The sequence below is a fragment of the Cylas formicarius genome, unplaced genomic scaffold, assembly GCF_029955315.1.
Source record: "Cylas formicarius isolate icCylForm1 unplaced genomic scaffold, icCylForm1.1 PGA_scaffold_4__25_contigs__length_36172078, whole genome shotgun sequence".
Classification (NCBI taxonomy): domain Eukaryota; kingdom Metazoa; phylum Arthropoda; class Insecta; order Coleoptera; family Brentidae; genus Cylas; species Cylas formicarius.
Window position 1 is genome coordinate 35,757,194 of NW_026844334.1, and position 18,285 is coordinate 35,775,478.

Consider the following 18,285-nt stretch of genomic DNA (forward strand, 5'->3'; position numbering starts at 1 on the left):
TGGATGATATTTTGTCGTAAACGGGTCCGTAAACAATATCGGTGTCGGGCGATTTTACCCATAAATTTTGAATATATGAATGGGAAATTTCTGGATATTGTTCCAGGTATGATTGAAGGGATGCGTTGGCCACGCTCGATGTGTCAAACACATCATCTTCCTCCTCATCGATATTTTGCATCTCAACGCTCTTATTGGGATCCGGCGTTTCCTGAATTTCTTCCATAGGCAAAAATGATACGTTAACCTTATTTTTTGTTTCTTCGTTCGGTTCCTTTTTGTGTTCCCGCTTGACACCTCGACGTTCAGTTTTTATTTCTGCCGGTGACGGTGATAGCTTTATTTTTGCTATACGTTCTAGCGGCTCGCTGACGGGTTTGAAAAGCTTCCGAATTGACGCATCCTCTTCGCTCTTACCCAATTTTAATGTTAAATACTTCTTTCGAATAGATCTAGACAACTCGTTTACTTTTTTTTTTAGCGCCGCGTCGGCGATGTCGGCGGACGTCGCCTTCATGACTGTTTCTATCGACAATTAAATATCGACTTTTATATATTTGTCGAAACCCTTGCGGTAGCGTCCGTTTTTTACGTCGAAATCTTTGACAATTATCAAACAGCCGTACTTTTCTTTCCAGCACTCGGAACAAATTTGTTTAAACGTGTCGTATGAAACGTCGGGTGAGACATGTTCATCATAAACGTGACGTAAATTCATGTCATCCTGTTTAAACAACGCGACAATATTGCAATTGTCACGTATCAATTGCTTGGGTACCTTGGAGTATGTCTGACAGAGATAAATAGCGTCGATGGCCTTGTGTCGACACATCGAAAAATACTCGCGAATTTTATCTTGCTTGTCGCACGCCACGTCGTCGAAAATAAACAGAGAATTCTCTTTCGCGTCGCTAGGGTCGATTATCGAGTCTCTTTCACTGTAGGGATAATATCCAACTCCTTTGACATTGCTCAATACGCGAGATAACAGTTGATATTTTGGTTGATACAACGACTTTGAGTAGACGTAAACATTTTCGAAACTTGCCCCGTTGGGGTTAAAGAGTAGCGCTAACATGGTGTTGGTTTTGCCGCAACCGCTAGGTCCGCAAAACACCGCCCTAAATGAATTGGGTAGCAGTTGACCGTGTTTGCTTTTGTTAAAGAAACCATCTCCGCAAACCAAATCTAAATTATCGATGGGGAGCTTGAGTTTCTGCTGCACCACCCGCATGACTACAATGTTTATTCGAGACACCTCGTATATATATATACGACACAAGCAATTTCCTTTAATTAGTATGTTATGCTTCGCGTCCGGAAGTGGTCTCGTTAACACGCTTATTAACAAGTTACCTTTTGAAGTACACATTCCGGGTTACCAGTTTTGCGGTCCCGGTACAAAATTGGAAAAACGCTTGAACCGAGGCGATAGCGGGGTGAATCCTTTGGACGCTGCGTGTAAGGTACACGACATTGCCTATTCGCAAAACAAATCGTTAGACGAACGTCATAAAGCGGATAAAGAATTGGAAACGCGTGCGTGGCAGCGAGTAAAATCTAAAGACGCAAAGTTTGGTGAAAAAGCTGCCGCATTCTTTGTCACCGCGACTATGAAAACTAAACGTAAGCTCGGTATGGGTCAACAACGGCGTCCCTCTGTTTCGTTTCGACAGGGTGTCGTGAAAAAGGTTCGCAATGCATTAAAGAAGAAACAATTGTTTCATATCGATAACCCTAAAATGCTTAGAAGATCGGCACTGGAAGCGCTTCGAGCTGGCAGAGCCGCTGTAAGAAAAGCGGGAGGACGTAAAAAAATTAGGGTACCTAGAATTATACCGTTCGAATCAAAATCGGGCGGTATTTTACCACTTTTACCGTTATTAGGAGCGCTAGGGGCTTTAGGTTCGCTCTCGGGCGGAGCCGCTGCTATCGCTAAAACTGTCATCGATGCGAAAAACGCACGAAAGAAACTCGAAGAGGACAACCGCCATAACCGAGCTATGGAAGAGATTGGAAAAAAGGGATCGGGTCTATTCTTGAAAAAGAGTCCGCGCGGCGGATTCGGTCTTTATCTGAAGAAACAAAAAAACTCCCAATAAAGCTACCCAGAAGGGCTCTATACGACGTCGATTTAATATCTCTGGCGCGCAAATTAAAAATTCCTCACTTCAGGGGTGTTTTTATGCGAGATAGTTTACCCCGTCGAATCAGATCGCAAGAATGCGGAATCGTAAATTTGGATGTTCGTCGAAATAGAGGAACCCACTGGGTAGCATACAAAAAGAGGAAGGGAAACGATGTTGAGTATTTTGACAGTTTCGGTAACCTTAAACCACCCGCGGAACTTGTTAAATATTTCGGCAACAGCGCCAATATCTACTATAATCACGATAGATATCAAAAGTTTACGCAATACAATTGCGGTCATTTGTGTTTGCAATTTCTCTATAAAAAGGACTGAAATCGCGGACCTATAAGCAGTCAACATGTCGATCATATTTACGTTAAAAGGGAACACGTCGACATTATCCATCGACTTTGTCAATCCGCTGCAGTTGGATGAAGATGTAGAGTACGGTTTAGCGCTGATTGGATTCCACTCTTACAACAACATTCCCAACATAGATAAGGGTTCGAATAAATTTTACTACTTCGATGGTAACAATAAAGAAAACGTAATTGAAATTCCGACCGGGTCCTATGAAATTAGCGACATTGAAACCTACATTAACGAACATCTGCCAAAAAATAAGGAAGAGAAGAATACGATCCCAAAGTTAATAGAGGAGATATCAATCAAACCCAACAATAATACGATAAAGTGTGAAATCTACAGCCCCGTATACGGGGTAAACTTTAAACAACACTCGGACAGTATCGGAAAATTATTGGGGTTTTCACAGAAAATTTTGGAGCCCAATATTATGCATTCCTCAGATTTACCCGTGGATATAATAAAAGTGCGAACGATACATGTAGATAGTAACATAACGTCTGGAGCGTTCTACAACGACAGACCTTCGCACACAATTTACGAGTTTGCCTTGTCCGTCGATCCGGGGTACGCCATCGACGAAACTCCTAAATATCTAACGTACTTGCCAGTAAACAAACGACAAATCTACAACATTACCCTACAGGTTCTGGATCAAAACTTTGAGTTGGTTAATTTCCGAGGTGAAGAAATCATCATTAGATTGGAACTTAAAAAATTAACGTAATGTTGATTTTCAACTCAATCGGAGACGCTGGTGAATATAAAAAAGCGAACATCCAAACGGTAGGGTTAGTAACAAAACCGAGGCGTATCCGTAAAGGTCGTCTTACATTGAGCAACAAACAATTTCTCCGATCACTGGGCTACGATGTTATCGAATCAAATATTCGACATACACAGAAAGCCAAAATTTGATGAATCTATCCAGCGCGTGGAGACCCGCACCTATCATCCCTTTGTGAAATCTTTTTTGAACAACGACACCATTGAGATCACGATCAATCAAGGAGATGCCTGGCTGCTTATGTACGACGCTGCTATTTGCATTAAGGGATCGCTGAAACGTCTCACGGGAACCGACCAAGTGCAATTTGTAAACAATGCAGGAGCATTTTTTTTTGAAACTATATCGTACGAGCTGAATGGGAAAGAAGTGGATAGCGTGCGTGATCCGGGTATAGTTAGTACGATTAGAGGTTATCTATGTTACTCGAAAGATGACTCATCGCATCTAGATATTTCCGGCTGGAATTTCCCTGAAAATGCGATTCACGATACAGAAAATGGACATTTTAGCATGCGAATCCCGTTACGACACTTTTTAAACATATTTAATGATTATAATATGATAACTTGTGGAAAACAAACCATAAGATTGGTAAGAGCCAGACATGACAAAAATTGTATGATAATTAAACCAATGGGCGGTGTTGCGGCCAGTGCAATTAAAACAACGGCGGAATTAAAAATTGATAGTGTCGATCTTAGGGTCAAGCACATATTTCCAAACGACGAAATCAAATTGGCTCTGCTGAAATCGATTAGATTAGATCAACCCATATTGATACCCTATAGACGATGGGAACTTCATGAATATCCTGCCCTAACCGCGGGCTCTACCAAAGAAATTTGGTCTGTCAAGACGTGCGCGGCTATCGAAAGCCCCCGATACGTAATAGTCGCTTTTCAAACAAATCGCAAAGACAACGAAGCGAAAAATGCGACGCTTTTCGATCACGTCGACGTAACGGATATAAGATTAACACTAAACGGAGAATATTACCCTCACGAACGTTTACGATTAGATTTTGAAAAGAATGACTTCGTGGAAGCGCATCACAATTACACGGATTTCTACCCCAGTTATAAGGGATGTGAGGAAAAAACTGCGTTGCTTGACTATATGGCTTTCAAAAACTGCGCGATTTTCGTCATTGACTGTTCTCGAAGAAACGACAGTGTAAAATCCAGCACTGTCGACGTAAAGTTAGACATCGAAGCAAAAAAGGGATTTCCCGCGAATACACGTGCCTATTGCATCATCATTCACGATTGTATCGTGGAACAACTACCGCTCAGCGAGATTGTTCGAAATCTAACATAAATACCGCCGGAGGAACCTAATCTTAACCAGTCATATTAAAAATGCGCATCGTTGCGGTAGATATTCAAGGCTTCCAGTTAGAAGATGGATTTGTCGTTAAAGAAATGGCTGTCTACAATGGATGTCAAATTAGTCATTACGTTTTGAAACCGCCGCGTGAATATTGCACGTTGACCGGTGCAGAAAAAAGAACGGTACGCTGGCTCGAACAATATCATCACGGTCTCAAATACAGTTCTGGTTTTGTTCAATATTCCGACATTGATACGTTGATCGGACTACTGATAGAAAATGCTGACTTGATATACGTGAGAGGAAGATCAAAAATGGAATTTTTAATGTCGAAAATGGATCAGGAGGATGTCGCATGCAGAGTCATTAACGTGGAGAAATTCGATGATGATAATTGGTTGAATCCGCCGAAATTTCAACCGGATCACGCCCATTGCATGTTTCACTCCGGAGGAAGACTGCGCATGTGCGCGTTGAGAAATTCTGCCCTTTTATATAATTGGTTGTATTCAAGGATCCCTGTATGAAATAAAACTTTCTTTATTTAAATAAGACTTTTTATTTCAATCCAAAAAAATTAATAATACATTTACATGTAAAAATAAAGCACGCTAATGCTATGATATGAATACAAACTGCGAAACTGTAATCTATTGAAGTATAATTCTTTTTTCGTTCCATTTCTCGAGTAATATTCTGCGTCATCTCACGCAAAATAGCGACTAAAAGCGTTTGGTTCATCACTTCTCTTTGTTATTTTACCTATAAAAGATTAGCTAGGAACCGAATACATTTTAGTATTTTACTGACCTTGAACGAGATGAGAGTCTTGTTGCTATGCTACGCTGTCTTTACTACCTGTTCGGACGTGTCGACGATAGTCGCCGCGCTGCCCGAGGAAGGTGTGATTGAATATTTACAAAAATTCGGATTCTTTTCACCTAACGACAACGAATCTTTAACGCAGATCAATGCGTCGAGTTTGCAACGTGCCCTAATGGATTTTCAGGATTTCTATAATTTACCGGTGGATGGTACTCTTAATAACGAAACCGTCGAACTAATAAATAAACCCCGATGTGGTGTAATAGAAAATGCCTTCACGACTGCTTCGCGATGGCAGAAAACGGATTTAAATTGGTATATTCAAGTACCGCCCAGTCACTATCAAGAGTTAAAAGTGCTGGCAACCGAGGTTTTTAAAATATGGAGTGATGAATCAAATTTAAATTTTTTCTTAAATTATTCAGAGCCGGATATAATGATTTTGATGTCTGACAAATATACTACCCACAGACAAAGCATAAGATGTAAAGGGAACGAATCCTGTCCTTTTGCTTTTGACGGAAGGGGTAACATATTAGGACATGCATTTTTTCCAAATCAACAACAAGAGTGCGTGGAAGTTCATTTGGATAAATCCGAAGATTGGTACTACGGTTTAGAAGTGCCTGCGCCCGGAGGAAAAACGAGCTTGTTTACTGTGTTGTTCCACGAAATTGGACATACGTTGGGTTTGGCGCACAGTAACGATCGCAATGCCATTATGTACCCTTGGTATAGCTTAAATTCTAAGACATTGTCATACGACGATGTTGCAGGTCTTCAACGTTTATATGGTAAAAAAACCACAACCACCGTCCGCGTAACAACTCCGACCACAACAACATCAACTACCACTACTACCACAACTACGAAACCTCCGATAGGGAAAAACGAAACAAAAGTACCAGATTTGTGTCACGTAAATCCATCCATATTTTTGGTTACGTCTAACCATCATATGTATCTATTTTACGACAAATGGGTTTGGATAATAAGATTAGGTGATAAAGTCTACATGGAACCTAAAATGATATCAGATTATGTCCCTATTTACGCTCCTATTTCGCATATCTACCAGAGACCCAACGGACAACTTTTGGTAGTCACCGGTGATTCGTTTTATTTACTTCACTTCCCGAGTTTCACGGTAGTGGGCGACCGACAAAGCGTCCAGCGACTGGGTGTGCCTGCGGGTAAAACAGTGAACGCTATTTTTAATACGTATGGCGGTCGAACGTATATATTTTACGGTAAACGCTACTATGCAGAAATAGACGAGTGTTCTTTGAGTGCGAGTGAACACGGTTTTACTACGGAACTGTTTCCGGGTCTGCCCGACGATTTGTCGGGCGCGTTTCGATACACCAACGGACATTTGTATTTTTTCAAAGAGAAAACGTATTACGAATACAACGAATTTTTGAATAAATTAACGAGAGTCGGTGAAATAGACTTGAGTCTTGTCGCAATTAATTGTCCCACAGAGAGTGTCTTTAAACAAATTAGGGATTTGTTAAGAAAGTTATCGATCTTTCACAACAATGAATAAGAAGTTAGTTTTCTTCGACGATTTTAGAAGCTTGGATACCGAACAACTTGAATTGATTCCTGTGCAACATTTCTTGGAGCATGTGAGACCGCACGATTTGTTAAATATGTGGCATAAGTTACCAGTACGACATCGCAACAATTTTGAATTGCAAACTCATTTGCCCTGCTTTGTTCACTATAACAGACCGGACAGCAAAATGCATATCGACGGCCCGGCACCTCCCCAGAATAAATGTCATTATTGTTTGAGTGTTATAAAAGCAGTTACCGAGATCTAGGATAGATTCATTCGGGCTAGAAACATGGTTTTGTTAAGTGCTCACTTTGTTTTGTTGTCGGCTGTGGTACAAAACGTTTTCTATATACATAAACCTAAGGATGTGATTGAAGCGTTCGTTTGTTTCAAAAATCATAATAATCGGTGCATTTGGCCCGATACGTGGACGCGTATGCAACTCGCTCAGGTCAACGGAATCGACAAGCTACAAACTTTTAGCGAGACATTGTCGAATAACACTACCGCAGATAAGCCGTATTTAAATTACAAGGTACGTTTCGTTTTCGCGAACCGGAGCTACGAAGACCACGGCGAATGGCAAACGATCGCTATCAAGAATTCCAATAACACCAGCGGCGGCGTTAACGACATTTGCGGTAACGAATACAACATCTCGGCAGGTCGAAAAACTATTTTAATCCCGCTATATGTAACTACGTGCGCTTGTTTGCTTCTTTTGACAAAATGCTTATTCAAATTGACTAAATGTAAATATCTCTCTTAATTACACCGATAGTGGGGGGTTGTTGATATATAAGTACATTTGAATTTGATACCGAAGTCAGTCTGTTTGTCACAATGTGTAACAAAGTGGTCACTATCGATGAAAACACGATTTTCGAAATAAAGAATTCAGGTGTCCGTTTCATCTTCAAGAACAAGCACATAGATTTTCAAGTCCAGGATTTTTGGGATTTTTTGTTCTTTCTGGAGGACGAGGTGGGAGAAATCATGTTCTGGAACGACATAACAGTCTACATCGGGAGCAGTATCGAGGTGACCTATTCGAACGAAGAAGAGAGCTGTGAGTTGATACTGAAACAGGATCATGGCGACGAAATTATCCTCGACCGCGATGAAGTAGAAAATCTCATGGACCAGAAACACCGCTTGTACGAAGCATTACGTTGTCTACATATGAGCTAATAAATATTTACTATTGTATCTATAGTTTTTCTTTTATTAAACCGTGATTATTGAGACACTCTGTATAAGTCACTCGACTTGTTTACCGACGACCCGATCCACCGCGTCACCGCGCCACACCGTCTCCGCGCCGCACCGTCACCGCCCTCTACCGGGGGGGCCTACGACGGTCGGAGCGCGCGACATCTAGCAGCGACGGGCGGAACCGGGGCAAAACAGGACGCTACACAAGCGCGCGACATCTAGCAGCGACGGGCGGAACCGGGGCAAAACAGGACGCTACACAAGCTGGGTGGGGGGCGGAGCGCACTCTGGTAGACAGGGGGGACACTAGGACGCCACGCGCGGGGGGCCCCCGCTGCGGGGGGGTTAGGAAATTGAGGTTATGTACGGTTTCTGTTGCTTATATCGGCACTATACATCTACTCAAGGCTAAATCTGTTTGAAAGTCGAACTATTTCTGGTGATGTGCCATGCGTTGAAATATAAGTAAATTATATTTTTATAAATTTATGTACTCAATCCCCATATTTAAGAAATATTTCTGGGCTGAGCTGTTAACTAACAATTATATATTTCAAGCAAAACAATGGCCGTTTGCAGTGGGTAGGTTTCGAACCTAAGCTACTATAGAGAATCTGATTTCAAGTCAGACGCCTTAACCGACAGACCAAGGCTAAATCTGTTTGAAAGTCGAACTATTTCTGGTGATGTGCCATGCGTTGAAATATAAGTAAATTATATTTTTATAAATTTATGTACTCAATCCCCATATTCAAGAAAACTTTCTGTTCTGAGCTGTTAATTAAAAATTATATATTTCAAGCAAAACAATGGCCGTTTGTAGTAGGTGTGTTTCGAAACTACGCTGCCATAGAGAATCTGATTTCTAGTCAGACGCCTTAACCGACAGACCAGGGCTAAATCTGTTTGAAAGTAGAACTATTTCTGGTGATGTGCCATGCGTTGAAATATAAGTCCATTATATTTTTATAAATTTATGTACACAATTCACATATTTGAGAAAAATTTCTGGGCTGAGCTGTTAACTAACAATTATATATTTCAAGCAAAACAATGGCCGTTTGCAGTGGGTAGGTTTCGAACCTAAGCTACTATAGAGAATCTGATTTCAAGTCAGACGCCTTAACCGACAGACCAAGGCTAAATCTGTTTGAAAGTCGAACTATTTCTGGTGATGTGCCATGCGTTGAAATATAAGTAAATTATATTTTTATAAATTTATGTACTCAATCCCCATATTCAAGAAAACTTTCTGTTCTGAGCTGTTAATTAAAAATTATATATTTCAAGCAAAACAATGGCCGTTTGTAGTAGGTGTGTTTCGAAACTACGCTGCCATAGAGAATCTGATTTCTAGTCAGACGCCTTAACCGACAGACCAGGGCTAAATCTGTTTGAAAGTAGAACTATTTCTGGTGATGTGCCATGCGTTGAAATATAAGTCCATTATATTTTTATAAATTTATGTACACAATTCACATATTTGAGAAAAATTTCTGGGCTGAGCTGTTAATTAAAAAATATATATTTCAAGCAAAACAATAACCGTTTGCAGTAGGCAGGTTTCGAACCTACGCTGCCATGGAGAATCTGATTTCTAGTCAGACGCCTTAACTTACAGACCAAATCTAAATCTGTTTGAAAGTAGAACCATTTCTGGTGATGTGCCATGCTTTGAAATATAAGGGCATTATATTGTTATAAATTTATGCACTCAATCCCCATAATTGACAAAATTTTCTTGGCTGAGCTGCTAATTACAAAAATTATATTTCAAGCAAAACAATGGTCGTTTGCAGTAGGTAGGTTTCGAACCTATGATGATAGAGAATCTGATTTCTAGTCAGACGCCTGATCCGACAGACCAAGGCTAAATCTGTTTGAAAGTCGAACTATTTCTGGTGATGTGCCATGCGTTGAAATATAAGGCCATTATATTTTTATAAATTTATACACTCAACCCCATATTTGAGAAAAATTTCTGAGCTGAGCTGTTAATTAAAAAATATATATATTAAGCAAAACAATGGTCGTTTGCAGCAGGTAGGATTCAAACCTACGCTGCTATAGAGAATCTAATTTCGAGTCAGACACCTTAACCGAGAGACCAAGGATATATCTGTTTGAAAGTCGAACTATTTGTGATGATGTGCCATGCGTTGAAATATAAGTAAATTATATTTTTATAAATTTATGTACTCAATCCCCATATTTAAGAAAAATTTCTGGGCTGAGCTGTTAATTAAAAAATATATATTTCAAGCAAAACAATGGCCGTTTGTAGTAGGTGGGTTTCGAAACTACGCTGCCATAGAGAATCTGATTTCTAGTCAGACGCCTTAACCGACAGACCAATGCTAAATCTGTTTGAAAGTAGAAACATTTCTGGTGATGTGCCATGCTTTGAAATATAAGGGCATTATATTGTTATAAATTTATGCACTCAATCCTTATAATTGACAAAATTTTCTTGGCTGAGTTGCTAATTACAAAAATTATATTTCAAGCAAAACAATGGTCGTTTGCAGTAGGTAGGTTTCGAACCTAGGATGATAGAGAATCTGATTTCTAGTCAGACGCCTTATCCGACAGACCAAGGCTAAATCTGTTTGAAAGTCGAACTATTTCTGGTGATGTGCCATGCGTTGAAATAAAAGGCCATTATATTTTTTTAAATTTATGTAGTCAATCCCCATATTTGAGAAAAATTTCTGGGCTGAGCTGTTAATTAAAAAACATATATTTCAAGCAAAACAATGGCCGTTTGCAGTAGGTAGGTTTGGAACCTGCACTGCCATAGAAAATCTGATTTCAAGTCAGACGCTTTAACCGACAGACTAAGGCTAAATCTGTTTGAAAATCGAACTATTTCTGGTGATGTGCCATGCTTTGAAATATAAGGACATTATATTGTTATAAATTTATGCACTCAATCCCCATAATTGACAAAATTTTCTTGGCTGAGCTGCTAATTACAAAAATTATATTTCAAGCAAAACAATGGTCGTTTGCAGTAGGTAGGTTTCGAACCTATGATGATAGAGAATCTGATTTCTATTCAGACGCCTTATCCGACAGACCAAGGCTAAATCTGTTTGAAAGTAGAACTATTTCTGGTGATGTGCCATGCGTTGAAATATAAGTCCATTATATTTTTATAAATTTATGTACTCAATTCCCATATTTGAGAAAAATTTCTGGGCTGAGCTGTTAATTAAAAAATATATATTTCAAGCAAAACAATGGCCGTTTGTAGTAGGTGGGTTTCGAAACTACGCTGCCTTAGAGAATCTGATTTCTAGTCAGACGCCTTAACCGACAGACCAAGGCTAAATCTGTTTGAAAGTCGAACTATTACTGGTGATGTGCCATGCGTTGAAATATAAGTAAATTATATTTTTATAAATTTATGTACTCAATCCCCACATTTAAGAAAAATTTCTGTTCTGAGCTGTTAAATAAAAATTATATATTTCAAGCAAAACAATGGCCGTTTGTAGTAGGTGGGTTTCGAAACTACGCTGCCATAGAGAATCTGATTTCTAGTCAGACGCCTTAACCGACAGACCAGGGCTAAATCTGTTTGAAAGTAGAACTATTTCTGGTGATGTGCCATGCGTTGAAATATAAGTCCATTATATTTTTATAAATTTATGTACTCAATTCCCATATTTGAGAAAAATTTCTGGGCTGAGCTGTTAATTAAAAAATATATATTTCAAGCAAAACAATGGCCGTTTGCAGTAGGCAGGTTTCGAACCTACGCTGCCATGGAGAATCTGATTTCTAGTCAGACGCATTAACCTACAGACCAAGGCTAAATCTATTTGAAAGTAGAACCATTTCTGGTGATGTGCCATGCTTTGAAATATAAGGGCATTATATTGTTATAAATTTATGCACTCAATCCCCATAATTGACAAAATTTTCTTGGCTGAGCTGCTAATTACAAAAATTATATTTCAAGCAAAACAATGGTCGTTTGCAGTAGGTAGGTTTCGAACCTATGATGATAGAGAATCTGATTTCTAGTCAGACGCCTTATCCGACAGACCAAGGCTAAATCTGTTTGAAAGTCGAACTATTTCTGGTGATGTGCCATGCGTTGAAATATAAGTAAATTATATTTTTATAAATTTATGTACTCAATCCCCATATTTAAGAAATATTTCTGGGCTGAGCTGTTAACTAAAAATTATATATTTCAAGCAAAACAATGGCCGTTTGCAGTGGGTAGGTTTCGAACCTAAGCTGCTATAGAGAATCTGATTTCAAGTCAGACGCCTTAACCGACAGACCAAGGCTAAATCTGTTTGAAAGTCGAACTATTTCTGGTGATGTGCCATGCGTTGAAATATAAGTAAATTATATTATTATAAATTTATGTACTCAATCCCCATATTCAAGAAAAATTTCTGTTCTGAGCTGTTAATTAAAAATTATATATTTCAAGCAAAACAATGGCCGTTTGTAGTAGTTGGGTTTCGAAACTACGCTGCCATAGAGAATCTGATTTCTAGTCAGGCGCCTTAACCGAGAGACCAGGGCTAAATCTGTTTGAAAGTAGAACTATTTCTGGTGATGTGCCATGCGTTGAAATATAAGTCCATTATATTTTTATAAATTTATGTACACAATTCACATATTTGAGAAAAATTTCTGGGCTGAGCTGTTAATTAAAAAATATATATTTCAAGCAAAACAATGGCCGTTTGCAGTAGGCAGGTTTCGAACCTACGCTGCCATAGAGAATGTGATTTCTAGTCAGACGCCTTAACCGACAGACCAGGGCTAAATCTGTTTGAAAGTCGAACTATTTCTGGTGATGTGCCATGCGTTGAAATATAAGGCCATTATATTTTTATAAATTTATACACTCAACCCCATATTTGAGAAAAAATTCTGAGCTGAGCTGTTAATTAAAAAATATATATATTACGCAAAACAATGGTCGTTTGCAGCAGGTAGGATTCAAACCTACGCTGTTATAGAGAATCTAATTTCGAGTCAGACACCTTAACCGAGAGACCAAGGATATATCTGTTTGAAAGTCGAACTATTTCTGGTGATGTGCCATGCTTTGAAATATAAGGGCATTATATTGTTATAAATTTATGCACTCAATCCCCATAATTGACAAAATTTTCTTGGCTGAGCTGCTAATTACAAAAATTATATTTCAAGCAAAGCAATGGTCGTTTGCAGTAGATAGGTTTCGAACCTATGATGATAGAGAATGTAATTTCTAGTCAGACGCCTTAACCGACAGACCAAGGCTAAATCTGTTTGAAAGTAGAACTATTTCTGGTGATGTGCCATGCGTTGAAATATAAGTCCATTATATTTTTATAAATTTATGTACTCAATTCCCATATTTGAGAAAAATTTCTGGGCTGAGCTGTTAGTTAAAAAATATATATTTCAAGCAAAACAATGGCCGTTTGCAGTAGGCAGGTTTCGAACCTACGCTGCCATGGAGAATCTGATTTCTAGTCAGACGCATTAACCTACAGACCAAGGCTAAATCTATTTGAAAGTAGAACCATTTCTGGTGATGTGCCATGCGTTGAAATATAAGTAAATTATATTTTTATAAATTTATGTACTCAATCCCCATATTTAAGAAATATTTCTGGGCTGAGCTGTTAACTAAAAATTATATATTTCAAGCAAAACAATGGCCGTTTGCAGTGGGTAGGTTTCGAACCTAAGCTGCTATAGAGAATCTGATTTCAAGTCAGACGCCTTAACCGACAGACCAAGGCTAAATCTGTTTGAAAGTCGAACTATTTCTGGTGATGTGCCATGCGTTGAAATATAAGTAAATTATGTTATTATAAATTTATGTTCTCAATCCCCATATTCAAGAAAAATTTCTGTTCTGAGCTGTTAATTAAAAATTATATATTTCAAGCAAAACAATGGCCGTTTGTAGTAGTTGGGTTTCGAAACTACGCTGCCATAGAGAATCTGATTTCTAGTCAGGCGCCTTAACCGACAGACCAGGGCTAAATCTGTTTGAAAGTAGAACTATTTCTGGTGATGTGCCATGCGTTGAAATATAAGTCCATTATATTTTTATAAATTTATGTACACAATTCACATATTTGAGAAAAATTTCTGGGCTGAGCTGTTAATTAAAAAATATATATTTCAAGCAAAACAATGGCCGTTTGCAGTAGGCAGGTTTCGAACCTACGCTGCCATAGAGAATGTGATTTCTAGTCAGACGCCTTAACCGACAGACCAGGGCTAAATCTGTTTGAAAGTCGAACTATTTCTGGTGATGTGCCATGCGTTGAAATATAAGGCCATTATATTTTTATAAATTTATACACTCAACCCCATATTTGAGAAAAAATTCTGAGCTGAGCTGTTAATTAAAAAATATATATATTAAGCAAAACAATGGTCATTTGCAGCAGGTAGGATTCAAACCTACGCTGTTATAGAGAATCTAATTTCGAGTCAGACACCTTAACCGAGAGACCAAGGATATATCTGTTTGAAAGTCGAACTATTTCTGGTGATGTGCCATGCTTTGAAATATAAGGGCATTATATTGTTATAAATTTATGCACTCAATCCCCATAATTGACAAAATTTTCTTGGCTGAGCTGCTAATTACAAAAATTATATTTCAAGCAAAACAATGGTCGTTTGCAGTAGGTAGGTTTCGAACCTATGATGATAGAGAATCTGATTTCTATTCAGACGCCTTATCCGACAGACCAAGGCTAAATCTGTTTGAAAGTAGAACTATTTCTGGTGATGTGCCATGCGTTGAAATATAAGTCCATTATATTTTTATAAATTTATGTACTCAATCCCCACATTTAAGAAAAAATTTCTGTTCTGAGCTGTTAATTAAAAATTATATATTTCAAGCAAAACAATGGCCGTTTGTAGTAGGTGGGTTTCGAAACTACGCTGCCATAGAGAATCTGATTTCAAGTCAGACGCCTTAACCGACAGACCAAGGCTAAATCTGTTTGAAAGTAAAACTATTTCTGGTGATGTGCCATGCGTTGAAATATAAGTAAATTATATTTTTATAAATTTATGTACTCAATCCCCATATTTAAGAAAAATTTCTGTTCTGAGCTGTTAATTAAAAATTATATATTTCAAGCAAAACAATGGCCGTTTGCAGTAGGTGGGTTTCGAAACTACGCTGCCATAGAGAATGTGATTTCTAGTCAGACGCCTTAACCGACAGACCAGGGCTAAATCTGTTTGAAAGTAAAACTATTTCTGGTGATGTGCCATGCGTTGAAATATAAGTCCATTTTATTTTTATAAATTTATGTACTCAATCCCTATATTTAAGAAAAATTTCTGTTCTGAGCTGTTAATTAAAAATTATATATTTCAAGCAAAACAATGGTCGTTTGCAGCAGGTAGGTTTCGAACCTACGGTGCCATAGAGAATCTGATTTCTAGTTAGACGCCTTAACCGACAGAACAGGGCTAAATCTGTTTGAAAGTAGAACTATTTCTGGTGATGTGCCATTCGAAATATAAGGGCAACACATTGTTATAAATTTATGCACTCAATCCCGATAATTGACAAAATTTTCTTGGCTGAGCTGCTAATTAAAAAAATTATATTTCAAGCAAAACAATGGTCTTTTGCAGTAGGTAGGTTTCGAACCTACGCTGCCATAGAGAATCTGATTTCAAGTCAGACGCCTTAACCGACAGACCAAGGCTAAATCTGTTTGAAAGTCGAACTATTTCTGGTGATGTGCCATGCGTTGAAATATCAGTCCATTATATTTTTATAAATTTATGTACACAATTCACATATTTGAGAAAAATTTCTGGGCTGAGCTGTTAATTAAAAAATATATATTTCAAGCAAAACAATGGCCGTTTGCAGTAGGCAGGTTTCGAACCTACGCTGCCATAGAGAATGTGATTTCTAGTCAGACGCATTAACCGACAGACCAGGGCTAAATCTGTTTGAAAGTCGAACTATTTCTGGTGATGTGCCATGCGTTGAAATATAAGGCCATTATATTTTTATAAATTTATACACTCAACCCCATATTTGAGAAAAAATTCTGAGCTGAGCTGTTAATTAAAAAATATATATATTAAGCAAAACAATGGTCGTTTGCAGCAGGTAGGATTCAAACCTACGCTGTTATAGAGAATCTAATTTCGAGTCAGACACCTTAACCGAGAGACCAAGGATATATCTGTTTGAAAGTCGAACTATTTCTGGTGATGTGCCATGCTTTGAAATATAAGGGCATTATATTGTTATAAATTTATGCACTCAATCCCCATAATTGACAAAATTTTCTTGGCTGAGCTGCTAATTACAAAAATTATATTTCAAGCAAAGCAATGGTCGTTTGCAGTAGATAGGTTTCGAACCTATGATGATAGAGAATATAATTTCTAGTCAGACGCCTTAACCGACAGACCAAGGCTAAATCTGTTTGAAAGTAGAACTATTTCTGGTGATGTGCCATGCGTTGAAATATAAGTCCATTATATTTTTATAAATTTATGTACTCAATCCCCATATTTGAGAAAAATTTCTGGGCTGAGCTGTTAGTTAAAAAATATATATTTCAAGCAAAACAATGGCCGTTTGCAGTAGGCAGGTTTCGAACCTACGCTGCCATGGAGAATCTGATTTCTAGTCAGACGCATTAACCTACAGACCAAGGCTAAATCTATTTGAAAGTAGAACCATTTCTGGTGATGTGCCATGCGTTGAAATATAAGTAAATTATATTTTTATAAATTTATGTACTCAATCCCCATATTTAAGAAATATTTCTGGGCTGAGCTGTTAACTAAAAATTATATATTTCAAGCAAAACAATGGCCGTTTGCAGTGGGTAGGTTTCGAACCTAAGCTGCTATAGAGAATCTGATTTCAAGTCAGACGCCTTAACCGACAGACCAAGGCTAAATCTGTTTGAAAGTCGAACTATTTCTGGTGATGTGCCATGCGTTGAAATATAAGTAAATTATGTTATTATAAATTTATGTTCTCAATCCCCATATTCAAGAAAAATTTCTGTTCTGAGCTGTTAATTAAAAATTATATATTTCAAGCAAAACAATGGCCGTTTGTAGTAGTTGGGTTTCGAAACTACGCTGCCATAGAGAATCTGATTTCTAGTCAGGCGCCTTAACCGACAGACCAGGGCTAAATCTGTTTGAAAGTAGAACTATTTCTGGTGATGTGCCATGCGTTGAAATATAAGTCCATTATATTTTTATAAATTTATGTACACAATTCACATATTTGAGAAAAATTTCTGGGCTGAGCTGTTAATTAAAAAATATATATTTCAAGCAAAACAATGGCCGTTTGCAGTAGGCAGGTTTCGAACCTACGCTGCCATAGAGAATGTGATTTCTAGTCAGACGCCTTAACCGACAGACCAGGGCTAAATCTGTTTGAAAGTCGAACTATTTCTGGTGATGTGCCATGCGTTGAAATATAAGGCCATTATATTTTTATAAATTTATACACTCAACCCCATATTTGAGAAAAAATTCTGAGCTGAGCTGTTAATTAAAAAATATATATATTAAGCAAAACAATGGTCATTTGCAGCAGGTAGGATTCAAACCTACGCTGTTATAGAGAATCTAATTTCGAGTCAGACACCTTAACCGAGAGACCAAGGATATATCTGTTTGAAAGTCGAACTATTTCTGGTGATGTGCCATGCTTTGAAATATAAGGGCATTATATTGTTATAAATTTATGCACTCAATCCCCATAATTGACAAAATTTTCTTGGCTGAGCTGCTAATTACAAAAATTATATTTCAAGCAAAACAATGGTCGTTTGCAGTAGGTAGGTTTCGAACCTATGATGATAGAGAATCTGATTTCTATTCAGACGCCTTATCCGACAGACCAAGGCTAAATCTGTTTGAAAGTAGAACTATTTCTGGTGATGTGCCATGCGTTGAAATATAAGTCCATTATATTTTTATAAATTTATGTACTCAATCCCCACATTTAAGAAAAAATTTCTGTTCTGAGCTGTTAATTAAAAATTATATATTTCAAGCAAAACAATGGCC